Source organism: Rhinatrema bivittatum, chromosome 1 (assembly GCF_901001135.1).
Source record: "Rhinatrema bivittatum chromosome 1, aRhiBiv1.1, whole genome shotgun sequence".
NCBI lineage: Eukaryota > Metazoa > Chordata > Amphibia > Gymnophiona > Rhinatrematidae > Rhinatrema > Rhinatrema bivittatum.
The window spans coordinates 158,206,227-158,222,706 of record NC_042615.1 but is presented as its reverse complement, the minus strand read 5'-3'; the positions used below and the strand labels follow the sequence as shown (position 1 = coordinate 158,222,706).

Below are 16,480 nucleotides of genomic sequence, written 5' to 3'. Positions count from 1 at the left end.
CTGCAGCCTTCGCACCACCACGGTGTCTTCGCTGCCTGCTTTCACACCGAATAGCACCACCATGAAAGGTGGTTCTATTCGGCGCACTACTGCCAACGATAACGTTGGTAACATTATCGCCGGCAGAGAAGACACCGCCGACTCTTCCCTCCCCTGCCCAACTCCTTCCCTCCCCCTAATTTGCATTATATTGCATGCGAAAAGGCCCTTTTCGCATGCGATATGGCCTTATCGCGTGCGTTAGGGTCCTAGTGCACGCGATAAAGCTTTAGTGAATGACCCCCTTAGTCAGGAAGAGAAGATTGCCCTGAAAGAATTGGCACAAGATCATGAATTAGTGATTAAGACAGTTGACAAGAGTGGTGTGATTGCTGAACAATCAAGGACACAGTACATACAGGAAACAGAACGGCAACATTTGATGGTAGATTTTGATAAATTGTTAGTAGAAGATCCTATGAGTATAATTCAGCAAAAGGTTCAGGATGTTATTGATAACAATAAGGAGATAGTTTTTTTGACAGAAACATAGAAACAAAGAAATATGACGGCAGAAAAAGGCCGTATGGCCATCTAATCTGCCCATCTGTCCAATTGATTTAGCTTTATGGTTACTTTTGTTTATTAAGTTAACAATCAAAGCCAGAGTGCAGGTACTCTGCTACACCTTGACACAAACAACTACAGAGATGGAAACAACCAAATCTCCCCCCCCCCCCTTTCCCCCCACACACACACATCCCAAGAGCCCAAATTCTACATAGCACATTTCAGAAGAAACCAAAAGAATGGTCATCTGGCAAGAAGAATTACGAGGTCAGATCATTCAAAATCAGACTTCTCGCTCAAGGAGATAAATGTTACAAATAGAGATCCCAAGTGTTCATGAAAGATCTGTGCTGTTTCTGAAGGTCCATTTGTTCTGCATACTTTTAATTTAGCTTTATAATTCCCATCGCTTCCTTAGCAATCCCGTGTATTTATCCCATGCTTTCTTGAATTCAGATGTTTTTGCATCTACCACCTCCACTGGGAGGCCATTTCATGCATTCACCATCATCTTTGTAAAGAAATATTTCCTAAGATTACTCTTGAGTCTACACCCTTTCACCCTCATTCTATGACTCCTTGTTCTGCGGCCTCATTTCCTTGGAAACCTTTGAGATATCTAAATGTCTCTATCATTTCTCCCCTATCTCTCCTTTCCGCTAGGGTGCGCATGTTTAGGAAAGAGAGATTACATGTCTTCAGGTTAAATAGCCACGCATTCTGTAATTTATACTGTGCTGAAAGTTCATAAATCCTTAAGCAATCCCCCAGGATGCCCTATAATATCCGGTAATGGGTTCTTGTTCGAACCTTTGTCTCAGTCAGTGGATTTCTTTTCAGCTCCAGCAGTTGTACTGAAAGAGTTGTATGTAAAGGATTCCATTCATGTTCTTAATTTGCAGCAGGATTTTCAGGGTGATGTAGCCTCCCTATTACTGGTTACTTTCAACATTGAGGCATTACATACAAATTCTTTCTACGGTATGGCTCTATAAGTAATTTCAGAGACATTAAGTACTCTTCCACAACCTCAGCATATACCTGTACAATGTTTGAAACAGCTTGCACAGTTGGTTTTATGCAATAATTATTTTTATTTTGAGGGTAGGTTTTACCTACAAATAAAGGGGGTAGCGATGGGAGCATCTTTAGCTCTTAGTGTGGTTAATCTTTATATGAAAAAATTATACTTTACCCTTCTCAGTGGTATAAATATATAGTGTTCTGAGACAATTTATAGATGATATCCTGTTATTTTATTCCAGTACACATCAACAATTACAAGATTTCTGTAACTGGGTTAACATACAGTATAATCATATAAAATTCATGATCCGTATGGAAGAAGAACAGATAGCTTTTCTTGGAGGATTTTTCCAAATTGGTATTTAGAAAGCCAACTGACCAAAATAATTTACTGCAGTATCAAAGCTATCAACCTCAGGGACTTTGTAGAGGTCTCCCTGTTGAACACTGTTTTCTTCTTCGGCAATTGTGTTCTAATATTAAGAGACTTTAAATTATAGGCAAAGCTATTGAGCCGGCGATTAGAGGGGCTGGCCAAAACAGATAATTAGAAGGGCTTATCTGCATGCTAGATATAAAAATTGGGACCTCTTATTACAACCTAGTTCCAAGGATGAAGAGGAATGTCTTTCCTGTGTTATGTTGTTTACATATAAAGCACATGAAATCTGTCATATTGTTTTTAAACACTGGCTTTTTCTGACACTCCATCCTGTTTTTAAAGATCATCCATGTGTCAGAAATATTAAGATAACAACAGGAAGACTAATATACCTCCATCATCCAGGAACTAATGTGAGACCATTGTGGTCAATTTTTTTTTTTTTTTAATTTATATTTTATTAATTTATAGAATATCATGACATACAATGTCAAAATAACATTACGGATTTCTGCTGTCAGTTATATAACAATTACAACCACTTCTGTATCATTACAACCAATATAAATCGTATGACAACATTTATCCTAATTACCAAGAAATCAGCCAGATATCCAACCATGACAGTTACTGGAGCATAAGGAAATTTACATCAATTTTTAACTGAAGGTATTGCTTCCCTATTTTATACCGATAATTAAACTCTCTAATTATTCCCTAACAACCTTTTTGCTTCCAAAATTGTGGTCAATTTTTTTTGTATCATTTAGATGACCTCATTCTGGGCATCATCGTGAATGCCTGATAGCAAAACTTTACTCTGCTGAATTTTTAATCATAGGTCATCAAATTAAATTTTTATAATGCTTGGTGCAGTGTGCTTCCAAAACGTTCTATATTTCAAATGAACAATTTGTATAAATTTTGTGCAAAAAGGAAAAGCACTTCCATTTCTTACTATTTGAAATGAAAGCTACTTAGCTTCATCAGAGAAACACTTGTTAGCCCAGCATATTACGAAGCTTCAAATGAAACTGCCCAACACGGTCCATGTTTCGGCTGAAAACCTTCTTCATGGGGCCGAAAAATATATGTTGTAGTTTCCGCGGCAATTCACCGACCAACCGGTAGTGTGTTTCACATTAGTGTGTCTCACAGTTCCTGGATGATGGCGGTATATTAGTCTTCCTGTTGTTATCTATATGCATTATGACGATTACCTCGCTACAAATCTAAGAGAGATAGTGTGAGTGTATTATTACGGACATTTTTCTCTTCAGAAATATTAAGGACATGATAGTAGATTCAGCTCTACCGAGGTTGGACATAGTTCCTTTACAATCAGAACCTGCAGGACATTTTAAATATGGAAACTCCTCCTTTTGTGCACAGACTGTACAGTGGAAGGATAGCAACATCCAATTGCTCATGAAGTTTTTCATTTAAAATATCATACTACATGTCTATCTAAAAATGTTATTTACATTAGTACATTATTAAGTGTCCTTGTCCAAAGCTGTATGTAGGATGTACTAAGAGACAATTAAAAGAATGGAAGATCAAAGTTGTGTGAATGATGGGTAAGTGGAGGCACCCCTGGTATGACATTGTATTAAGGAACAACATGTATTCTCTCAATTTTAGTGCCTCGTTATTGAACAAGTTCAGTCCCAGTGATGTGGAAGGGATATACAGAGTGTATTAAATTATAAGGAACAGCAATGGATCGTCTGATTGAAGACCTTGGAACCTTATGGTTTAAATAAAGATCTTGATTGGTATATATACTAACATAACTATATGCATGCTGTGATTGGAGTTTAGCGTGAGGAGTCAGTGTTGAAAAAATATGGTGGTTTTTTCACAGTTGTGAAGACTTGAAGGGGGGCCGCATATTGTAAAAGTGATGACCTAGCAGTAGAGTTTTAATGGATAATAATTACCCCTTTTGAAACAGGAATCTGAAATGCAGCTGTGTCAAGTGCTGTCGCCATTGTCAAGGACGTACTGGTTTAATTTTTGGAAATAATAGAAAATGTTTGGACAATTTAGAATTGACATAGGGGATGTACTGCAATATAAAAAGGACTAGTATTATGATAATATATAAAGTGGTTTTTCTCTGACTTTTTAAATCAGAGTTTTTGCCACATATGATTGTCCCTATTAATTAAAAATTAAACCTTTTTTGTGAAATTAGCTGGTGTTCTGGGGAGTGGTTTGCATGCATTCATTGGCTTTGAGGATTCTTTTGATAGAAGTATTGAGAAATATTCTTAACATGTAAGTGCACCTTATACAAAAATAAAAGGATCTTTTCCATGGTTTCTCCTTTTTTCCCTTCTTCAGAACACCACTGCCATCATCTGTAAGACTTTTTACTAGATGAATCTTGTTTTTTGAGCTTCTGTATGAGGAAAGCAAGGTTTAGACTGAACATAAATTGAACTCTTTATATATATATACTCTCTCTCTCATGCCCAATAATGTGGAGACAATTTTAACATTTTAGCAAGCCCATATAAGATCTTTAGCATTGATTTATGAGAATATAATGAAAGCTTAATATGGGGGAGAGATACCCCATAACACCTAATACAGATGTGGTATGAGGATTTGGGAATTACCCTGAATGACGAGGACTGGGTATTCATATGGAAAAATGAATAAAAAGAATAAACAAATAAAATCAAATACACATCACTGCCAATCAAATATGATGATAAAATATCTGGACAAACTACAGTGGCACTTGCCATACGCTTGATAAAAAAGAAATCCTTTCAGTCTTTTCCTAAAGACCTTTATACAAGTTTCATCCTTTAAGCCAGCCAGGAAGGAATTCCAGAATACGGGACCTGTGATTATAAAGAATCACTCTCTTGTATCACAAAGTCTGACACAAAAATATGGAACCTCAAGCAGTCTTTGTCCCTGAGATCTAAGTGGACCTGGAAGGGATATACTGTATGATTTTATAGCCAGGTAGCACACAATTAGCAACATGCCATGTACAGGTTTAAAAAGCATGAAAGTCACTATGAATTTTGCACACCAAATAACTGGCAGCCAGTGTAAAGACCTTAAACTAAATGAAATTAGGGTTGCCAAACTGGCTCCAAATTTTCAGGACAGGTTGATCCAGTCCTGGTTTTACCCCTTTGCAAGCTGGAACATATTCTGATTTCTCTAAGAATGCATGCAGGGGAGTAAAACCAGGGCTGGATCAACCTGTCCTGAAAATCTGGAGTCAGTTGGCAACCTTAGGTGAAATATGCTCATACTGTGATGCATCGACAATCAAACGTGTGCGGCATTCTGTGACACTTGCAAGGCCTTAAGTGCAGAGACAGGAAGCCCCAGAAAAACTGCCTTGCAATAGTCCAGACCACTAGTGACTAAATTTTGGATTATCAAATGAAAATGTTCTGGTGATAACAATGGCTTTAAATTGTACAAAACTTTCATCTTAAAGAAATCTTTCTCTTCATATGAGAAGAAAATCAAAGAGAGGTATCAAAGGTAATGCTCAAATTTCTAGCAGTTCAAACAACTGGAAGATCTAAATCTTTGTAAGGCTAGGACTGTGAGCCCTCTGGGAACAGAGAAATACCTACAGTATCTGTATGTAATCTGCTTTGAAGTATCTGAAAAAGCAGAATATAAATCAAATAAATAAATAAATAAATAAAAGTAAATAAAAAATAGGCAGAACATCATCATATATAATGCATGCCCAATACAAGATCTCATTTATTTTCACATTCAATGCCAACTTGTTAGACAAAAGCCATTGGCCAATAATATCAATTGTACTGGGGACCTGCTGCAAAGTCTCCTCAATTGAAGAAATTGGCAAAACAAACAATATCCTCAGGGTATAGTTTATAATTCAGGCTGAGGCTAGCCAATAACATACCTAATAGGCATATATAGATGTAAAACATAATAGGCACATACAGATTTAAAATAGGGAGACTGATAGGGCCAACTCCTGTGATATGCCCATCTTTAATGGAAACCGAGAGGAGAAATTACCTGCTGATACTTGCTGAAATTGCTCATTTAAAAAGGATAGAAACCACGCTAGAACATTAGAGTGTATACCCAAATCTTCCAATCTAGATATCAGAATGCCATGACATTCTGATATCAAAGGCTGATGAAATGTCTAAAAAGACCAAAAAGAATTGCCAACACTCATGAAATCTTGAAGAAATCTGTCCAGACTAGAGACCAGTACTTAGAAAATACTTCCAAGGGGTCCTCAGAATCCCCCCGAGGCTAAATTCACTCTCTAGAGCTGTGACAAGTAATAGGGAAGAACATGTGGATATGGTCTCTTTAGAACAGCTGTGAGGAGAACATCAGAGCCTCTCTGCCGGTTACATTTGCCTTTGAGCAAGGCAGGAACTGGGTCTTATGACTTGTTCTTTTTTTTGTAAATAGAGAAGTTCATTTTTATAGGTCAAAAATAGGCATACACCCTGATTTGGCAAGAGCTGCACAAAAAAAGAGAAAAACCTTTCTATCTATGAGACAGGAGTTACTGTCTCATGGAGTCCTATTTCAATTAAGCTTTCCTTGCAAGTGCTGTATTAAGAACATAAGAACATAAGATATACCATACAGGGTCAGACCAAGGGTCCATCAAGCCCTGTATCCTGTCTCCAACAGTGGCCAATCCAAGTCACAAGGAGCTGGCAAGTTCCCAAACATTAAGCTACTATTGCTTATTAATTCATAGCAGTTTATGGATTTATCCTCTAGGAACTTATCCAAACCTTTTTTAAACCCAGTTACACTAACGGCTGTAACCACATCCTCTGGCAATGAATTCCAGATCTTAACTATGTGCTGAGTGAAAAATAATTTTCTTTGATTTGGTTTCAATGAGCCACTTGCTAACTTCATGGAGTGCCCCCTAGCCCTTCTATTATCTCAGAGAGTAAATAACCGATATATACATTAACTTCTTCAAGTCCTTTCATGGATAAGTTCTTGGAGGAGAAGTCCATTAACGGCTATTAATCAAGTTTATTTAGGGAATAGTCACTGCTATTAATTGCATCAGTAGCATGGGATCTTCTTAGTGTTTGGTAATTGCCAGGTTTTGTGGCCTGGATTGGCCTCTGTTGGAAACAGGATGCTGGGCTTGATGGACCCTTAGTCTGACCCAGCATGGCAGTTTCTTATGTTCTTACCTCTATCATATCCCACTTCAGTAGTCTCTTCTCCAGTCTGAACAGCCAGGGCCAGCGCATCCATTAGGTGAACTTTGGCGGTCGCCTAGGGCACCGAGCCGTAGGGGGCGCTGAAGAGCAGCCACGTGGTGCCGCAAGTGGGGCCTATCCCGCTCGCGGCAAACAGAATTAGAGCAGCACTGCTCGCGGCCTTGAGAAGCACACAGTGTCGCGCCCCCCCCCCCCCTACCTGCTTCGGCGCCGACTGTTTCTATTTCTCTTTGCCACGAGCGGAATAGGCCCCGCTTGTGGCACCACGTGGCTGCTCTTTGGCTCCCCTACAGCTCGGCCTAAACAGGTAGGGGGGCGCGACCGGGAAGGGGGGGGGGGGGTGTGCGGCAGCGCAAGGGTTGCCTAGGACACCCAATACCCTTGCACCAGCCCTGTGAACAGCCCTAACTTCTTTAGCCTTTCCTCATAGGTCAACCATTCCATGCCCCTTATCATTTTGGTTGCCCTTCTCTGCACTTTCTCCATCGCAATTATATCTTTTTTGAGATGTGGCGACCAGAATTGTGCACAGTATTCAAGATGCAGTCTCACCATGGAGTGATACAATGGCATTATGCCATTCCCTTCCTAATAATTCCTGACATTAAATATACTATGACCCCTGATCCCTTAAAGGCATTTCTTGATTCTGTTAGTCCTAGGATGGCTGAAAGAACCCCCTAGGTGTAGTCTTGTGAGGTAACTAGGTTAGTTTTGCCATGCAGAACTATTTGTGAACATTGCCACACTGTCCTATATTTCCTTGTTTGATATCTTTTGTGGTGCTCCAGTACATTCTTCCTTGGATTCCTCCCTTTATTCCTTTATTATAGTGGGCTACTATAAAAATGAGATGGGTAATGTTTAATTATTGCTTGCTTTTTGTAATTTCCTATTTTGTATGGTTCTTTTACTACCATGTGCTCAGTTTATCCTTTTTTTTTGTATTTGTTAAAAAATTAAAAAACAAAAAAAATGTAACGAAAGGTATTACACTGCTCATCTAGGTATACCCTGTTTCTTTTTTTTTTTACTAGATTTTATCTCACAATGAGCACATTACCAGTTTCGGTGCAAGATGCTCAGCCGCCCTAGGCGGTGATGTCACCCTACCACATGATCTCTCTCTTTCCAGCGATCTCGCCAATGTATGCATCACGCTGCATGATACCTTCACATCGACCGCTGCACCTGCGGTGCCCTGCCCCCTTCCAGCACCCTAGGCAGCTGCCTAGTGCAACTAATGCATCCTGCCAGCCCTGCACATTATGCAGGAGAGGATGTAGGGAGCAAGGAACACATCTACAAGTATATAGAGGTCTTGCAAACACACATCCAATTTTTCTGGAGATTAATTCAGGTCCATTACATGTGTACTTCCTCTTCTAGGATGTGCTATGAAAGTGGAGGTCACACTCAGTCCCAGGACTAAAACCAAAGTCCCCATACACCCCAGTATGGATTCTTTGAAGGGGGGGGAGGGGAGTGGAGACATAAAACTCCAGGGCTCCAGGTGCAGGTTGAAAGTCATTACTGTGGGTGTTATCCTGAATTTTACTTCTGTAGAGTTGTGATACAGAAATAAAATATAGACCGGACACTAGGGTTGCCAACTGCCTGGTTTTGGACCAGACATCCAGGTTTTCAGCTGTGCTGTACAATGTCTGGTCAGAAGTACTGTCTGGACACTGAAAATCCGTTTTTTGCAAGAGGCTCCTCCTCTTTCCACAGCTTCCTAGTTATAGGGAAAGACAGAGCCGAGAGCTGCGCTGTGTCCCAGCCTTCTTGCCTCTTTTCCTGTGTTGTGATTGGATGGGATGGGGAGAGGAGGTGGGGCTAGCACAGCCCACAGTTCCCAGTAGCTCCACAGATCTCTGCAGCAATGCCCTCTGGGTTCCTCCCCCTTCCTCACTGAGTGCTGGGTCAGGATCCGAGAGAGGGGCTGCAGCAAGCCAGACGAGGAATACAGGAACAGAGGAGGGGAAGAGACAGTCAGAGTCACAGGGTGAAGAAAGGGGAGAGACAGAGAGGGACACAGAGAAAAGGAGAGGGAAAGGAAGATATAGACACATAGGGGCGGATTTTAAAACCCCTGCGCCGGCGCGCCTATTTTGCATAGGCTGCCGGGGCGAGCAGAGCCCCGGGACACGCGCAAGTCCCGGGGCTTCCTGTCGGGGGTGTGGCGGGGGCATGGCGGGGGGCGTGGCGGGACGACGCAGCGTTTAGGGGGCGGGGTGGGGCGTTTCAGGGGCGGCGACGTGGGCGTGTTTTTGGCCCGAGGGCGTTCCGGGGGCGTGGCCGCGACCTCCGGAACAGCTCCCGGGACCGAACCACGGAGCGGGGCAGCCGGCCGACGCGCGCAAAGTTAAGGGGGGGTTTTTAGATAGGGCCGGGGGGGTGGGTTAGGTAGGGGAAGGGAGGGGAAGGTGGGGGGAGGGCGAAGGAAAGTTCCCTCCGCGGCCGCTCCGAAATCGGAGCGGCCTCAGAGGGAACAGGCAGCGCGCGCTGGGCTCGGCGTGCGCAGGTTGCACAAATGTGCACCCCCTTGCGCGCGCCGACCCCGGATTTTATAAGATACGCGCGTATCTTATAAAATCCACCGTACTTTTGTTCGCGCTCGCGCAAGTATTTAAAATCTACCCCATAGAGAGCAAAGGAGGAAAGAGACACAGAGGGGGTATGGAAGGAAGGAAGTTCATAGGGAAGACGAGAGGCACAATGGGAGCATGAGGGAAGGCAGGGACATAGATGGGGAAAGAAAGGAAGAGACAAAAAAGGCACAAAGGAGACTGGGGGCACAGGAGGAAGGGAGATAGAGAAAGAGGAAGCCACTGGGGAGGAGAGGGAAGAAGGAGGGAGAGAAAGACAAGAGCATGGGGAGGGGACTAGAGACAGGAGGGCAGCACAAGAGAGGAGTGCACAGAGAAGGGAGAGGGCATATTGAGAGACTGGTGGCACAAGGGAGACCCAAATGAAAGACTGGGAAGGTTTTAAGGAAAGGGAGAGTGAACCACCTGTGTCTGAGACTGGAGGCTGTGTGTATGGCACTGTGCATGTGTGCATGAGAGAAGACGCTGTGTGTTTGTAGGGCAGCCCAAGGCAATCTACTGCCTGAGGCGAGGGATGAGATGGTGCCCTGCCACTCCCCCTCCCCAGCGCCCCCTCAATTCAATTGGGCTACACTGGAACTGTCTAGATGGGGCCCAGACTGCCATGATAAATGCCTGAAGGAGATAGTTCCGTTTCCCTATATGCCTACTACCCCAGTGATGCCGGGGTTGCCGCTTCAATATGCATCTTTCCAAGATATCTTTTCAAAAGAAGCTGCAGATGTACTTCCACCTCACAGACCTTATGACTGAGCTATTAATCTAAAGCCTAATACGGAACCACCCAAGGATAGGGTGTACCCCCTGCCGTGGCAGAAAATAAAGCCATGTCCGAATATATTTAGGAAAATCTCCAAAAAGGCTTTATAAGACCATCCAAGTCCCCTGCTGGTGCAGGCTTTTTCTTTGTGGGTAAAAAGGACGATACATTACGTCCATGTATAGACTACAGGGGCCTCAATGAAATAACAATAAAGGATCATTACCCCCTGCCTCTGATTTCAGAGCTATTCGACAGACTACAAGGAGCTCAAATCTTTTCCAAACTGGATCTGAAAGGAGCCTACAATGTACTTCGCAGTCGAGATGACGATGAGTGGAAGACAGCCTTCAACACTCAGGATGGCCACTTTGAGTATCTAGTGATGCCCTTTGGCCTGTGCAACGCCCTGGCTGTCTTTCAAAATTTAATGAACGACATTTTCCAGGATCTCCTCTATAAGTGTGTTGTTGTTTACTTGGACGACATACTGATATTCTCGCAAGACATGACCACTCATCAGGAGGATGTTAAGAGAGTACTACAGAGACTCTAGGAGAACTATCTCTACGCCAAGCTATCCAAATGTGAATTTAACAAGAAGTCAGTGCCTTTCTTAGGCTACATCGTTTCCAATCAAGGCTTCCAAATGGACCCAAAGAAGCTGGAGAGTATTAAGAAATGGGCGCAACCCACCGGGTTAAAAGCTTCTTAGGTTTCACCAACTATTACAGGAACTTCATCAAGAATTATTCTTCTCTTACAGTACCGCTTCAGCTATGACAAAGAAAGGTGCCAATGTTGCTAATTGGTCTCCAGAGGCTATGCATTCCAGAAAAAAAAAAAAAAAGATGCCTTTTCCAGCAAGCCGTGTCTTCGACACCCAGACCCCTCCAAGCCTTTCATCGTGGAGGTCGATGCCTCAGACGTTGGCGTAGGGGCCGTATTAAGCCAGGCTGGTGATTCGAAAGTTCCACAACCATGCTCATTCTTTTCCCACCACTTCTCTCCTGCAGAGAAAATCTATGGAATAGGAGATAAGGAGCTTCTGGCTATAAAGATGGCATTCAAAGAATGGCACCCTTGTCTCGAAGGAGCGCAACATCAAGAAACGGTCTTCACAGACCATAAGAATCTGGAGTACCTCCGCCACGCACAGCGCCTGAATCATAGACAAGCGAGATGGTCTCTGTTTTTCAACAGATTCAACTTTGTGCTCAAGTACCGCCCTGGAGATAAGAATATCAGAGCTGACGCTCTAGCTCACTCATTCCTCTCCGAGGACATACCTGAAGAACCGCAACACATCATTGACCCAGAGAAGGTCATATTGGCAGCTACCCACTCAGTACCTGCAGGAAAGACTATCATACCCAAGAACCTCAGAAAGAAGTTATTGGCTTGGGCCCATGACTCTAAACTTTCAGGACACCCTGGCCAACGTAGAACCCTGTCCAAACTTCAAACCTATTACTGGTGGCCCACCATGAAGGAAGACACATGCTTCTACGTCGCTTCCTGCGTAAAGTGCGCTAAACAGAAGACACCGCGGGGTCATCCATGGGGTCTACTCCAACCCTTGCCAGTGCCAGAAGAACCATGGACACATATTGCCACTGACTTCGTGGTAAATTTACCATCTTCAGGAGGGAACAACACTATTTGGGTATCCATAGATTGGTTCTCGAAGATGGCTCATTTTGTGGCTCTCCCAGGCTTACCTACCACCATGGAGCTTGCCAAGCTATTCATTATGCACATCTTCCGCCTGCATGGCTTGCCTAAGCACATAGTCTCCGATCGAGGAGCCCAATTCACGGCTAACTTCTGGAAGGCACTATGTAAGAAGTTTGATATTTCTCTCGACTTCACCTCTGCATACCATCCACAATCCAACAGAAAAACAGAGAGGATGAACAGGACTCTCAAGCAGTTCATTCGTGCCTACGTGAACACTCGCCAGAATGATTGGAGTGAACTGTTGCCCTGGGCATAGATTGGTTCTCGAAGATGGCTCATTTTGTGGCTCTCCCAGGCTTACCTACCACCATGGAGCTTGCCAAGCTATTCATTACGCACATCTTCCGCCTGCATGGCTTGCCTAAGCACATAGTCTCCGATCGAGGAGCCCAATTCACGGCTAACTTCTGGAAGGCACTATGTAAGAAGTTTGATATTTCTCTCGACTTCACCTCTGCATACCATCCACAATCCAACAGAAAAACAGAGAGGATGAACAGGACTCTCAAGCAGTTCATTCGTGCCTACGTGAACACTCGCCAGAATGATTGGAGTGAACTGTTGCCCTGGGCAGAATTTGCCATTAATTCTCATCCAGCAACATCCACTGAATTAACACCATTCAAAGTGGTCTACAGACGACTACCACTGTCACCACTGCCACTTCTGTTATCAGTGTCGTCCCCGGCAGCTCAATCTATTGCCAAAGATATCTAACAACTTTGGACTCAGACAAAAGAGATGCTTACTAAAGCAGGACTTCGAGCAAAGAAAGGATATGATGCTCATCACTGCAAGGCTCCAGACTTCAAGCCTGCTGATAAAGTCTGGCTTTCCACAAAGCACTTAAGACTTAAACTGCCTTCAGCTCGCTTTGCTCTTCGCTTCGTTGGACCATTTCCCATTCTCCAATGACTGGGCAATCTCACTTACAGTCTGAAGTTACCATCTACTTTAAAGATCCACAATGCATTCCACGTCTCACTATTGATACCATTGATCCTTAGTGAGTTCTCCAACAAGATACCAGAAGCTATACCTATTGATGCAGAAGAAGACATCGAATATAAAGTAGATGCAGTTCTTGATGTGAGAAGATGAGGCAGAATATGGGAATATCTCCTGCCATGGGAAGGGTATGGTCCTGAAGAAAACTCTTGGACACGAATGTCTAATATCCTGGATAAAGAGATGCTACAGGACTTTCATCACTTGCATCCTCAAAAACCAAGACCTGGTAGGAAACAGCATGGACGCCCTTTGAAGGGGGGGGTACTGTTGCGTCCGTCGGTCCTCGACGGCTTCGCCCCATTTGCCTCACCTTATTCACGGCTCCTCCCGCTTACCCGGGAAAGATGGCTACCCCAACATCATCAAGCCGTCCTCTCTGGCATCCCCAGAACGGCTATGGTGCAGCCTCCTGCCATTGCTCCTCCCAGGTACCTACTAGGGTGTGCGCGCGTGCTCAACCCACGTCTTTGTACCACACTTGGCATGAACCTTGAAGGCGTTCCCTCATGCTGACGTCACACCATCCGGGTATATTACCTTCACTCATTTGCTAGCTCCCAGAGTTAGCAAGGACTCGAATCCTTTCTTAATGTATGCAAAACATCTGGTCTGTGCTTCTAGGATGGTATTTTTTAACAATGTCCACACCTGTTGCACACTTTTTACCTTTGTAGCTGCACCTTTCAGTTTTTTTCTGACTATTTTTCTCATTTTATCAAAGTGGGAGCACTGAGAGGAGAGGATTACCTTGGTGGTGGCTGGAAAGAATCAGTAAATATTAAGAGAAATGTTTAAAACTTAAAAATATTGGGGAGAGCTAAACCATTGGGGTATATTATTTAGTGTGTTTGTGTGTTTTGTTTTAAATAGGTAATCAGAAAGTCAGGCAACGAACAGAAGTTTGTGTGTTTTATTTTAAATAGGTAGTCAGAAAGTCAGGCAGCAAACAGAACTTTGTGTGTTTGTATTTCCCACCTCTCCCACCCTTCCCATCCCTCTCCTACCCATTCCTAGCTCATCCTTTAATTTATAGGCAGGTGTCACTTTCACACTTAAAATAAAAATGAAATAAAAAAAAGAAAAACATTTAAAAAATAAAATCAGTCTTTTAACTTAAACTCAGAAATTCCCTATACATTATCCAAAGTTTGATCATTCCCTTGTAGGTTACTACCAGATATATAGTAAATACACAAATACATTTAAAGGACCCTAATTGTACACAATCCTACTGTAGAGGATCTGCTCTCCAGGTAATGCATTGTCCTTTTGCACTGAGGATGTGTCTCCCAGGGCTTCTGCCAAGGAGGGAAGGCTCAGGTCAGCCGTCATAGTTGGTGATTTGATTATTAGGAATGTAGACAGCTGGGTGGCTGGTGGGCGTGAGGATCACCTGGTAACAAGCCTACCTGGTGCGAAGGTGGCAGACCTCACGCGTCACCTAGATAGGATTTTAGACAGTGCTGGGGAGGAGCTGGCTGTTGTGGTACATGTGAGCACCAATGACATAGGAAAATGTGGGAGGGAGGTTCTGTAAGCCAAATTTAGGCTCTTAGATAGAAAGCTGAAATCCAGAGCCTCCAGGGTAGCATTCTCTAAAATGCTCCTTTTATGGTTTTGAGGTGTTTGGTGGATTCTTAGTTGCTGCAGTGATGGCCATTCCCACGGGGAGGAGCCCCGCAGGGAACTGCAGTACCAGGCTAGACTCAGATGCACAAACACAGAGATAGTTTTTATTGTACAGCTTGTAGAGTTCACCAGAGGTGGCAGCAGTGAGTAGATTCCTGCACAGCAGTCTTGGGTCCTCGGCTGAGGAGACCCGTCCCACAATGGTGGTATAGGGAGCTCCGATGCAGATTTTCAATGAGGAGCTGTAGGTGAGACAGACTGGTAATGTTAGATTACTCACACTCTTGTAGCTGTAATGGCGGAGTTCCCAGCAGGTAGAAGTAGTGGTAGCAGGCACCAAGGCAGACTCTCAGGCCCTCGAGGAGCGAGTACCTGGATACTGGATAGACACCTGGAAAGAAGCATAGGGCCCCCGAGGAGCGGGTGCCCAAGTTAGTAAAACCCCGGAGGGTAGAGAGAACTTCCAGCAGCAGCAAGAAGCGGCAGAGCAGCTTAGACCGGACGAGTCCAATCCTTGCTAACTCAAAGTCAGTCAGTAAATGGGCAGCCTAAATACCTGGATGTTGTGACGTCACTCGAGGAGGATGCCCCCGAGGTTCGCGCCAATGTCGGAATAAAGACGTGGGTAGTGCGCACACGCACCCTAGGAGGCCCTCAGGTGAATCATGGCGGAAAGCTTTGCCATAGCCGTTCCGGGGACGCCGGGGAGTGCGGCAAGCAGACGCGGCGGTCGCCATTTTCCCGAGGCTGGTGGAGAAAGAGAATATTGAGGTGAGGCATGTGGGACAAAGCCGTCTAAGTCCGATGGACGCATCAGCTCCCTGTTCCAAGCGCAGGTCCTCAGAGACAGGCAGAACTCCGGAGTCTCAAGGTGCAGATGAGACAATGGTGCAAGGAAAATGATTCAGTTTTGTAAGGAACTGGGGAATCTTTTGGGGAAGGGGGAGTTTTTTCCGAAGGGATGGGCTCCACCTTAACCAGGGTGGAACCAGGCTACTGGTGCTAACCTTTTAAAAGGAGAAGTTAGACCAGTCATACCGGCTATGTGGATATATGTGGATATGCAATGGCAGGCCATGCAACTGAATATTCTTTGTAACTTAGCCGGATAAATCATTTATGACTAAGTTACCTAACTGGCCAGTGCTCAATATCCGGCCCCGTGTTTTTGAAACAACAAAGATAAACAGTGTTATCCCTGCCCTAGTACGTATAAGACCAATTCTGAGTGTATGTACAACATCGCATCCTGATTCAGTTCCTGGCCTAGAATTTTGGTCGTCACGAGGTAGATTTTCCACACCTAAAATTTCATAAAGAAACAAAGCATAGTAGATCCGTCAATACTAAGCAAGTATGCAGCCGTGTGAAAAAGGATTGTACGAATCGGCTTATCTTTCGTCTGAGAGGCTTAATTTACATTATCAACGCTTACTTGCCACAATGTCGAAAAACGGGTTCAAGCTTAACTGCATGCCAGCAGCTGCAGGGTTCTTTCTTTAGCGTGCTCCATGTACACGTCTGCAGCAGAGAACATACA

At 43.8% G+C, this 16,480-nt stretch overlaps 1 long non-coding RNA gene across 1 annotated transcript in view; it reads right to left on the bottom strand.

Annotated features, from left to right (window-relative positions):
- The window catches only part of LOC115080186, a 49,080-nt gene extending 33,807 nt beyond the window's left edge, over nucleotides 1-15,273 (bottom strand). The window contains exon 1 of the long non-coding RNA XR_003853533.1: nucleotides 15,221-15,273. This is a non-coding gene — a long non-coding RNA (uncharacterized LOC115080186). The remainder of the gene's footprint in view (nucleotides 1-15,220) is intronic.
- Between the last annotated feature and the right edge of the window lie 1,207 nt (nucleotides 15,274-16,480).